This window comes from Quercus robur, chromosome 5, assembly GCF_932294415.1.
Source record: "Quercus robur chromosome 5, dhQueRobu3.1, whole genome shotgun sequence".
NCBI lineage: Eukaryota > Viridiplantae > Streptophyta > Magnoliopsida > Fagales > Fagaceae > Quercus > Quercus robur.
In genome coordinates, this window is record NC_065538.1 from 47,081,571 (window position 1) to 47,093,418 (window position 11,848).

An 11,848-nucleotide genomic window follows, 5' to 3' on the forward strand; every position below is an offset into this window, starting at 1 on the left:
TAATCAAAGGCAATAAGACTCCTTGTATGGCTGTATATTGCCCAAGTTAAAGATAAAATTTCTTAAACATATGCACATCATCCAAACAAAGGGTTTCTTAAATAAACACACATGGCAACACAAAGAGGCCATCCTCTGACGACCAAGTCCACGTTTGGACAAATTTCTCTAAGTCCCTAAAAGGATGAAGATAAGTAAACATGCCAAAATTTTTTTTTAAGTCCCCAAAGGGACAGAGGGTACATTCTAAGCAAACAATAGCCAACAAGAAGTGCAAGCAAGACATATGAACCAACCAGATGAATAAAGATAAATGCATAGACATATTATCTAAAATTATAAAACTATTCAAAAAAGCCCCTAAACAAGGGGGGCATCTGAATATGAGGTGTCCAGTAGCCCTAAAATATACAGGGCATTTTCAAAAAGAAAAAAAGAAAAAGAAAAAGAAATTTCTTCTTCAGGGGGCAGCAGATTCAAGCTTGTGGAGCATTATCGTCGTCCTTATCAGCCTGGGGAGGGTTTGCACCAGTGGACACTGCAGTCTAAGCTGCCAGGGCCGCCTCATCCTCCTCAATCTCTTTATCAACAGCCTCAAAATCCAACTCCTCCAAATCTGTCCCTAGGCCATGCTTTATCAGATACCTCCTCAGTAGTTTGAAGCCTTTAAAATACCATTGAAACAAAATGGTATTATACTCATCAGTAGTTTGGAAAGAAGAACGGCCTTAGCAATGGCAGCCTTTATCCTCTGACCAGCTGATGCAAGAAGTTCATCCTTTTGCTTTATCAGCTGTTTCTCGGAATCCAGCTGCTCAGTCAAAACCTTGATTTGCTCCTTAGAAATGTTGTTGGCATCCATAGTAGCAATCAAGTCTTTTCGCAAACCCGAAGCCTCAACCTCTAACGCCTCCACTTTTGAGTTGGCCACGACGGCCTTCTCCTCGTTTGCAGATACTGGGTAGTGATGTGCATGGTTTCCCCCAATACCTGACAACAAAAGTTTTCATTGTGACCAAAGTTAGCAGAGGCAGTTAAACTCTTAAGGACGAAGTAGAAAGGGAAAAAATCAGGAAGATTACCTGCACGAGTTTGTGAATGTGATGGCTCACCATCTCGTGGGAAGGCATATTTGAATTCTCCTTCATCTCCCCAGGATTAAGGAGCTCATTCGCACGATCCATAGCTGCTCTGGCATCTTCCCAAACACTGAAGCCTATCTTTTCTTTCCCTTTTATCTCTTGTCTTTCGTTTCTTCGAAGGATGGACAACTTCTTCGATTGAAATGCCAGGAGAAGTTGCTTGACCTTCATCCAGATCTGGGGTAGGGGTGGACGAAACTCTCTCCATCGTCTCTTTTTCTTTTTCCTTATCAGTGATTCTTAACCTTCTTTGACTGATGTTGGAAAGGGGTTTTTTCTTCTTCCCCGTAATCTTCGCGTACATCTCCTTGTTGAACTTGGTCGTCATCTCTGCACCAAGAAGAGCAAAAAGTTAAGGCCAAGAAAAAGAAGAAAAGACGATCTTACATATCAAGACAACTCACGTTTTCTCTCTTCCCAGTCAAGTGTGCGGAGGACGTAATCAGAAGGCTTCGGCCCCAAACAATGACGAGCTAAAGTGCGTGGATTAACCAGCTCTTCAAAATCATCAATAGTACTTGCGTACTTGATGGCCTCTTGAACCCTCTCCATGAACTTATCCTCAAGCTCAGGACGCTCTTTCACTACAAAACAGAAAACTATGCAAGGTTAGAATGATGACCAATATGAACAAAAGGTTGAAAAAGAAAAACATCTCATGGGAGGCAAACGCACCAAGCTGAGGGGTCTCCCACCAGCGTAGCAACCTAGGGACGTCCCCCCAAAAGTCATCAGAAAGAGTCTCCCAACCATTGCTAGACATGAAGAAAAACCTAGACTACCAATTACGGAAGGACGATGGAAGATCATCAATGAGGCAAGACTTTCTATTCTAGAGTACAATTGATAATACTCAAACTCCTTGGATTCTTTCAAATGGTGGAGATGGAAGAACTCGTTAAGCATGATCATATCCCCATCAGCTATGATAGTCCAAACCACCATGCAGCTTATGACGATTCTCTAAGAATTCGGCATAAGCTGCCCCGAAGCAAGGTTCAAATAGTGAAGAAGCTCCATGATGAATGGATGGACTGGAAATCTGAGGCTGCACAAAAACCCAGCCTTATAAAAACAAACCTTTCCATAAGCAAAGTCACAAGCCTTCTCACCCTTCCTAGGAAGACGAGCCCTAGTCTCATTAGGGAACTGGAACTTATCCTTGAACTTACTAAAAACCTCTATCTTCAAAGTACACTTTTCTTTAAGGGCATGGAAAGAACGAGGTATAGCAGAAGTAGAAGGATAAGAGGACGAAGGTGCACAGGAAGGTGCAGAGGTAGTCGTATCTACCCCTGCCCTAACCGTGCCTACATTAGAAGACGAACCTCTTTCTAGATCACCCGATCTCACCTCGGACCCCATATTTTCCCTCAAATCCCCTCGAACGGATTTAAACCAAGCTAAGGATTTGTGCAACAGTGGGTACAAGTCACCCAACCCCAAACCTAGACCACTACCAACCACAACAAAATCCCCAATTTGTGGATATGGATAACTAGATGAAAACGCACCTAACAGGTCACTACAAGAATCTACCAGTGCCCCTAAGCAAGCAAAAAAGAAGGCGATGGAGGGTGAAGTGCGCCTAATTTTAGAATAATCCACCATTAAAGAAAGCAACACAACCCAAAAAGGAAAATGAGAGCACAAAAAGAAAATAGGAGCACAAGAGAAAGGTATACAAGGCGTAAATAAAGGGCGTACTTGAAAATAAGGAAGGAAACTGAGAAGACTAAGAGTAAAATGCACAACCGGGAAGTCAGAAAAACCAATCGCAGAAAGAAAGTGAAGAAATGAGAAGGGAAAGGCAAGGATTAAAAAATTTTACCTTGAAAAGTGCGGGAAATCTGAAAAGGCTTCACTGGAAACAAAACCTCTCAGCCAATCAGAGTAGGACACATGGCTACGATGCATGCCACGCCACCACGAGCAATCAATACGGGAGCAGAACCCTAAGCGCCCTAAGCGCAAAAAAAAAAAAAAAAAATCCTCATATTCCCATGATCATCCAAAATACGGACGACCTCGGAATAGGGGGGCAGCTAATGGTCCCGATCATATCCTCATCCATAGAAAGACATGAAGACGAGGATAATTCCAAGAACTGTCCAACTAGTGGTAATCATCGGGCGAGGACGGACTCGTCCATCCTTAATCATTGATGAAGCGTTACAAAGCAATGATGAATTTCTATACCGTTAGGGAGATAACCCACCATTAATGCCTTACAAGGCGTTACTGATACAAGAATGAAATCGCCATTAAGGCAGCACCAACGGCTAGAAGGAAGAGGTAAACACCTATATAAATACCTATCCATGAGATCCAATGTACAGTACACAAAAAACTCTAAATTCACAATGATTGATATTCTGCTATTGTTATTCCTATTCTAGCCATTCTAACTTTAGCATTGGAGGTTCTGTGGCAGGCATTACATCGGTGACCCATTCTTCTTCCTTTCACACTCTATTTCTTCAGGGTCGGGTTGACATAGGACGACTCCATTCTGGACGAGCGATCTGGTTGACGATCTCAAGCATCATCAGTATCATTATAAGAGAATCAAACCAAATGTTATAAAAGGATAACATGATTAAGACCTAGCATGTTGAAGGAATTGAGTTTTATAAAAATTTGCAAAAAAAATTGGTTAGAAAATTATGCATATTAGCCTGCACACATTATAGATCAACAGATCTGGCCTTAGTATCATATAAATTAAGTACCAACACATAGTGAATAAGAGAAGGGCGAAATAATTCATAATTTTTGGCAAATTTGCTAGTGTCGGGTTCTCCCAGGCTTGGCCAGCAACTTTGTGAGGAACTACTTTCTTCTTGGTTTTTGCTTTGTGTTCAATCTCACCGCTTGCAAGGGCAGCCTTTACACTCTCAAGTGCTTCTAGCGTAATTGTTTGTGCATCCCTTTGAAACAATTGTTGTGCCTATTCAAATACAGCACTTTTAATTATAAAAATATAATATTTATTTATAAAGTAAAGAAAAAACAAAGATCAAAAACCATTTAATTTGATTTTGGGTAGAAATAAACTCAAAGACTCATCCGCACAGTTTAATTCTCCTTTTCTTTTGGTTACAGATAGATTGGTGCTCTTCCCAATCATTAAAAAAAATTGATTTCATGTCACAAAGGTGGAGAATGGTGGTTTTGGGAGTGGGTTTGGCTGTGGGTCTTTGTTTTGGAAGAAGGAGAAGGGGAACAGTGGAGGAAGGTGAAAGGGTTTGCATTTTGTCTCTCAAAAGTGGAGATCGGTGGTTTGGGGGCGAGTTTAGCCGTGAGTCGTTGTGTTGGAGGTAAAAAAAAATCTATGACAATTAAAAATATCAAAATTTTATTAATATATATATATATATATATATATATATATATATCAAACAGAATGATAGCCAGTGTAGAGTTCCAAACCCAAAGATTTATCTAAGTTTGTGCACAAACTCAATTATACAGATACACGGCTAATACTACAAATACAAAACAGAATCAACAGACTCAGGAATACCCCCAAGTTTGAGATAACCAAGAAACTTAAATATGCAATCACATTCCAATTTCAAATTCTTTCTAGAAACATATTACCAATAAATATGCAAGAAATAGTACAGAATAAAGGAAAGGTAAATACCTGACTGTCCTCGTCTTGTAGTTCAAAGAATCATATGTAACCCCTCCTCAATCATATTCAGCTACAAACATGGAAAAAAAAAATGCAAGCACCTGCAACAAAAGTGAAATAAAATAGAATACCATAGAAAAATCTTAGTAGAAAAAACATAAAGTAATTCACAATTGGCAAACTAACAAACCAAAATTCACAATTCACAAAGGTATCTAAAAAGAACCTTCACAATTGATTGTGCTTCCATTTACTTTTGCTTCACTATTTTTTTTTTCTCAACACCCAAATAGATGCTCAATTTGGTTAAGTTTGTTTGATCATGAAAATACTTTGGAAGCTTTATATCAAGTAGATGATGTGCATCTATGAAAAGTGAAACTATTTTGATTCTAGGAAAGTTAACTAACCTAGGTTGGAGGAGAAAGATAAAGAATAAGAACATGATTTATCAGCTACGAAATCAGAGAAAGAAATCAAATTAAAAAAAGAAGAATTAATTTAACAAATTATTAGGTGTAAATTAATTGAAATCAACAATACTCAAACTGAAAGCAATTCAAACATTAACGAATTAATAAAACTAAATAAAAGTTAAAACGTTTCACAGATATTTGATGTGATTCGTACTAACGGATTTAATCGTAAAGAGAGAAAAAATTTTCCTTCTTTAGAAGAGTCGCAAAGAAGACTCATTATCCAACCTAGATTTTGAAAGAGGGAGTGTTTTACTTTTATTGAGGATGAAACCCAGATAGAGGGCTAAAGGGATAATCGAATGGTGGGGCTTCAAAAATAGAATATTAAAAAATTGAAAAGTAAAATATTTTTGGTTTAGTTGGATTAGAATTTTAGGCCTATTTGGTATTCTATTTCAAACTCACGTTTTTACATTTTAAACAACATTACACATATTTCCGCACACTTTTTCACCCACACGTATTTCAAAAAACTTCAAACAACATTACTCAAACTACTCTACCAAACACCCCCTCTTGAAACATGTATTTAATAGAGTTCTACTTAAACTAAAATATTATAACTAAAGTAAAAAAAAAAAAAAATAGTGGTGACGTGGAAAATTGTGGGTACTTCAGAGGCTTCGGTTATATATATATACTAGTCGCTAACCCGTGCGATGCAAGGGAAAACTATTAGAAAATAATAAAGCATGCATATATTAAAAGACAATTTAAGTTCATGTATGCTTGCAAGGGATACATACCTAAATAGTTCTTGCGGTAGAAATAAAAGCCTTATCTTTGAGATAAAGAACTGATGTAAACAAACTAACCTTACATAAAACAAATAAAAAAAAAAACATAAAACTGATGTCACGGGAAATTCAGCCACATAGTAGTAATATATAAATCTCTTAAAACCTAAACCTAAACCTAAATGTAAGGACTAAATATTTATGCACCTTCTCTTGCTTTCCTGATGTATTTGGTTAAAAACATAAAACTGATGTCACGGGAAATTCAGCCACATAGTAGTAATATATAAATCTCTTAAAACTTAAACCTAAACCTAAACCTAAACGTAAGGACTAAATATATAAACAAACTAACCTTACAAAAGCTGAACTTTATAAGCTAAAATCTATACCGTGAGTTGTAGATCTTCAATGCTATACCGTGCGTTTAGGGCTTCCTACATCTGGAGAGAGAGAGAGAGTTTGCAGAAACCGAAGAAAATCTCTATATAGCTTAAGAAACACAATATACTAAAATTAAAGAGATAAAATTTTCAGAGGACAAAATATTATAGATAATTTAAAAGAATTTTGGTTTAATTCTTGAACACCGCAACTCCATAAAATTCATACTAATAATAATATTTTATGATAGCGCAGTTAGAATTTTGGTTTAATTCTTAAACACTGAATTGGAAATTGATTATATGAGTATTCAATGGTGAACAAAGTACTATGTATTAATTAATATATAAACAAAACTAACCTTACAAAAGCTGAACTTTATAAGCTAAAATATATACCGTGCATTGTAGATCTTGAATGCTTTAGAGCTTCCTACGTCTAGAGAGAGAGAATTTGCAGAAACCGTGGCTTTATATTTCTTAACTTGAGAGAGGGGTAAGGTTGCTAGAGTTTTGAGGAGTTATAATTTTTATTTATTTTTTATTTTTAAATATTGTGCTTTTTTAAATATTGTGCTAATGTGGAAAATTGTGGTGCCAGTAAAGGCTTCGGTTTTATATATATAGATTACAACCAATAATCATATTTTTCTTGAAATAAAATAGCAGAAACAAACCATCATTTTAGATTCATTTTGATCGCACAAAAATAGTAAACCAAGCTCTCTTAATTTTTTTTTTTTTAATGTAATTAAAAGTAGTAGTAGAGCTAGGATTTTAGTTCAAGAGAGGCAAGATTAAAAGACAAGATTAAGGAACAAAAATAATTTGAAATATTTTAATTGATATTAATAAAAAAATAAATTAACATTTGTAAATTAATGTAGTCATACAAAATCTATAAATCTAAAATATAACTTATTTTTTTTATACCTACATTAATTAACTTAATTGCTCTTGATGTTTTTTCATATTTTGAAAAGACTATATGATTTTTTAATTTCCAATAGTCTTGAATATATTTTTCATATCATTAAAATAAAGAAATAAAAAATAATCAAGTCATAGTTATAAACAATCAAAGTTAGACATTAATCAACCATTTCCCTCTCCATTGTGTATGTGTGTGTTTTTCTCAAAAAAAGAAAAAGAAAAAAGTAAGACATTAATCTAACCTTAAAAAAAGTATGACATGAATCTAAATACGTAAGGTTTACACTCCTAATTGATTCCTTAAAATAAGTTGAGAAAATAAATTAATCTAAAAGTGCTAAGTGTATAACAATATAACTATAAAATTGTATACACACATTGCTATTAGAAAAATATATCTTTCTTTATTCTTATAAGTATTTAAAATTTGAGTTTATAGCAAAAATCCAAATTATTTCATTATTGCGCACAAGAATATATATTAAGTCGTTTGAAGCAAAAAGATAGTAATGGCTTTAAGGTATTTTGTGCAGGTGGCTTACCTCCAGTACTTTTTTTAATTTTTTTTTTTTTTTTTTTTTTTTTTTTTTTTTTTTTTTTTTTTTATACAAGATATAAATTCTACTCTAGTCTAATTTAAGTCTATATGTATGTGAAACTCTCTTCTAGAGATTTGAACCCCAGCCCTTGCCCCCTCACACCTCACACCCCACAAACACTTATACTTGTGAAGTGACCATCGCACCAAGAGTGTGACCTCCAGTACTTTTTTAACTGGATATATATATATATATATTTTTTTTTTTAATATACAATGACAAGTGGTAGTGGATTTTAATCTCTACATTTTATTTAGTTAGTGGATGATGTGTTAATCTCTCATTAAAAAAAAATGAGATTCTAATTAAAAAAAGTACTGGAGATAAACTAAACCCATTTTGTGCTAGCGTGTAACAGGATAATAAATGGTTTTTTTTTTAGGTCCTTTTTTTCCATTTTGTGTAAACTATAGGAGCCATTAATTTTAAATTTAATGCAGTGAGAAAGGAAAATAAAGTGGGAAAATATGCAAGAAAAGTGCTGAGACTACTGCCTAGCGAGAAGTGTGTAAAGATCAAAACTGAAAATTAAACTAAATAGTCGTAAATAGGGAAAAGTCTAAGGCCATAAAAATTTTTACAATTTTTTTTCATAACTAATGTGATAGAGTGTGATTAGTGAAAAAAATATTGAGTCTATTTGATGATGGTTAACCATTAACATTTTGTTATATCAGAATTATAATAAAAAAGTTGTGAAATAATTTGTTGTCCTAAAACTACTCCGTAAATAGGGCCAAAATTGGGAATTAACTCTGTTTGCCAAATAATATAATTAGTAGGCATTATTTTGAAAGTATATATTATACTAACATCTTGATTTTAAAAGACTCGATTGAGGGCCTATAAATCAAGTCTCAAAGACTCGGTTTTCATGTTTTGATCAGATTTGAATTGGCGCTTTTTCATATGGCGTCCACTTGAAAATGAGTTTTCTATATGTTAAACATTTACACTGAAAAGAAAGCATGAATAGGGAAAAAAAATCTCTGACATTGAACAGTACCATCCTAGCAAATAGCAAAGCTACAATGGATAGGGAAAAAAAATTAGAGTGAATGCTATTGGTTTGTCCAGAATTTAAAGGAGTAGGTAAGAAATTTTTTTTTCAAAGTACATAATTTATTTTTTCTGAGTTCGCAGAGTCACGGGTTGAAGATGCCCAAAACTTATCTCTTTTTCTGCGTTTGAGGTTTGCTTTAGTCAGGCATATTTATTGGACTAGGTAGGACCAGGACTCAATAATTCTAGGCTTGGTCTATTATGGCCAGTTGGCTTGGATGGAGGGGTCATGTCCACAGGGTCTCTTTTGTATCTTCATTTTCAGCCAAAATTGGGAACTAAATTGGGTTTGCTCATAAATCAAGTTTTAGAGACTCGATTTTCAAGTAGACACTACATTGAAAAAACAACAAATCAGACGCGATCAGAACACTGAAAACGAGTCTTGAAGACTCGATTTATAAACCCTATATCGAATTTTTTAAACTTGAGATATTAATAAAAAATATAGTTTTGTAACAATGCCTACTAATTATATTGTTTGACAAATATGATTAATTCCCCATTTTGGCCCCATAAATAGATATACGTTTTAAACGTGTGAAGCAGCTTTTGTTCATCTGTTCCCCTTTTTAGAAACATGTTCATTTGTTCCCATCCCTTGTGAGATATCTTTCCCCTTTTAGAAACATGTTCATTTGTTCCCATCCCTTGTGAGACATCTTTCCCCTTTTAGAAACATGTTCATTTGTTCCCATCCCTTGTGAGATATCTTGTTAGCTAGACGCATGAGAGGAAGAGCTCGTATATCGTGCGCCTGGTGCATGACAGATAAGTTGTCAGGTGTGTCTTGTTTTTTTCTATTTCGCGGGGGGAGGGGGGGGGGGGGGGGGGGGGGTCCAAAGTCATCTCACAATATAACTAAACAGAAGGAAATTATGTAGTCGCCCCTCTGGCTTTGCCAGTGATTAAAAGTAAACTCTACTCTTAAATTTTTTTTTTTTTTTGAGAAATACTCTTAATTTAATTTATGAGACTACATTTTATTTATGAAATGAGTTAGCATAGGATTTAAATATACATGAAATAATAAACGTGAAAGTTTTTGAAGTTATATAGTAAGTAGACCCTCAAAAATAGTTATATAGTAGGTAATAAATATAATAATGAAGTTTATGAGAGTGGAGAGGGCCGGAGCGGAGGGGCTTATATAATAAAGCCATGCATACATTCTTCAAATGACAAGCAAGAGCGAAAGAAGAAGAAATATAACAAAGAGTTTTCTTTCTCTTCCCTTTGATTCATTCCCTCTTCCTTTGTGAGTAATTACTTCCAACAAAAGCAACCATGCCATCTTCACTATCTCCGGCACCATCTCAAGCCCACTACCTCCAACACCTCCTAGACTCATCCCGCCCCTTCCTCCGCGATGAACTTGAATCTGTCGACAAGAATTTACCTTCACTGGTGGCCGTCTTGCGCTCTGCTGGAGCTGGTGAGTCGTGGCACAAGCTTAGCAATTTCCTTGACCACCTTGTTGACATATACCGTATTCTCAAGATTTGGAAAGCACCAAACTCCGTGTGCCTTTGTGGCCTCCTCCACTCCTCCTATGCCTTTCCAACACCAACCTGGGTATATTCGATCCCTCTACGGATCGTGAAGTGGTTCGCACCCATGTTGGGGATGAGGTGGAGAGGTTAATCCACTTGTACTGTATTGTCCCAAGACATCATCTCATTCGTCATGATCTTTTATTCCATTACTCTGATGCAGAACTCGTCGAACACCTTAAGCTTTCAGAGATATCGTTGAGTAATGCCATGCACAAGGCGTTGTTCAATGAAGAAGAACCATGGAGGAAGAAGCTGCAGGCTCTTCTCCCCGCTGACGGGATTACTGTGAAGCACGTTAAAACCAGCCAAGATGTCCCAGTTTCTCGAAGGGTGGTCGCGGTTTTCCTTTCAATGACCTTGGCAGATTTCAGTGAACAATATTTTGGCTTTCAAGACGCTCTCTTTGAAAACTTCAATGGTCGCCTCGAGAATTCAGGCAACAACTGTGCCGCTTTGTGGCCTGGCGATGGCAAGCCAGGTTTATGGTTGAATTATCTATCGAGGTTGGGAGCGCTATATAATCTGATAGTGAGAGAGGAAGAGATTTTTAAGGAAGAGAGGAAAAGGGTTGGTGGTGGAGGTGTGGTGCAAACTGTTAGTCATAGAGATGAAGATATTGAGCTTGTGGTGCCACCGGTTTTTGAAAACTGTAAGAGGGTTTTAGATGCAGGGGAGCAAATAGTTGCAAGGGACTTGTATTGGGAAGCTGTTTGTGATATGTCTAAGAAGAACCCTGAGGAGTTGCTTTTGAGGAGCATTGAGAAGAACCCTTTTGTGGGGGAGCCGCATGTGGTGTTGGGTCAGGTTTATTTGACCAAAGGGATGTTTGAGGAGGCTGAGAGAGGGCTAACCCTTATGTTGGAGTGGGGGAGTTCATGGGATAAGAGGATGTCTTGGAAAGTATGGATTGCTTGGGCTAGAGTTTTGTTGATCAAGGCTAAGGAAAAGTCATGGCCAAAGACTTCTGGGGGCATCTACAGCTTGGGTCTTGTGAAATAAAATTGGAGTACAGCCTTGGATTTGTATGACTCAATAATAATAATAATAATTAAATAATGGCGTTGTTAATCACACACTTGTGTGTGCGCATCACGTGAGCTGAAATCGTGTTACATTTCAGCTAGATTGTGAAATTGTGTATCATTTTGAATTTATATTTGAAATCTGTTTTGAACGCTTGATTTTTAAGTATGGTGTGTATGTTGTGAACAGAGTACAACAACAATTTCCCATTAAATAAACAGGAGTAAAGCCTTGGATAGGCAAGTTACATGGATTTAGTATTTTTTTCTAAGTTTTATTTTAAATTGTTCAGAG

At 36.0% G+C, this 11,848-nt stretch overlaps 1 pseudogene; it reads left to right on the forward strand.

Annotated features, from left to right (window-relative positions):
• Positions 1–10,152: 10,152 nt before the first annotated feature.
• On the forward strand, positions 10,153–11,549 carry LOC126729091 (uncharacterized; annotated as a pseudogene).
• Positions 11,550–11,848: the final 299 nt, after the last annotated feature.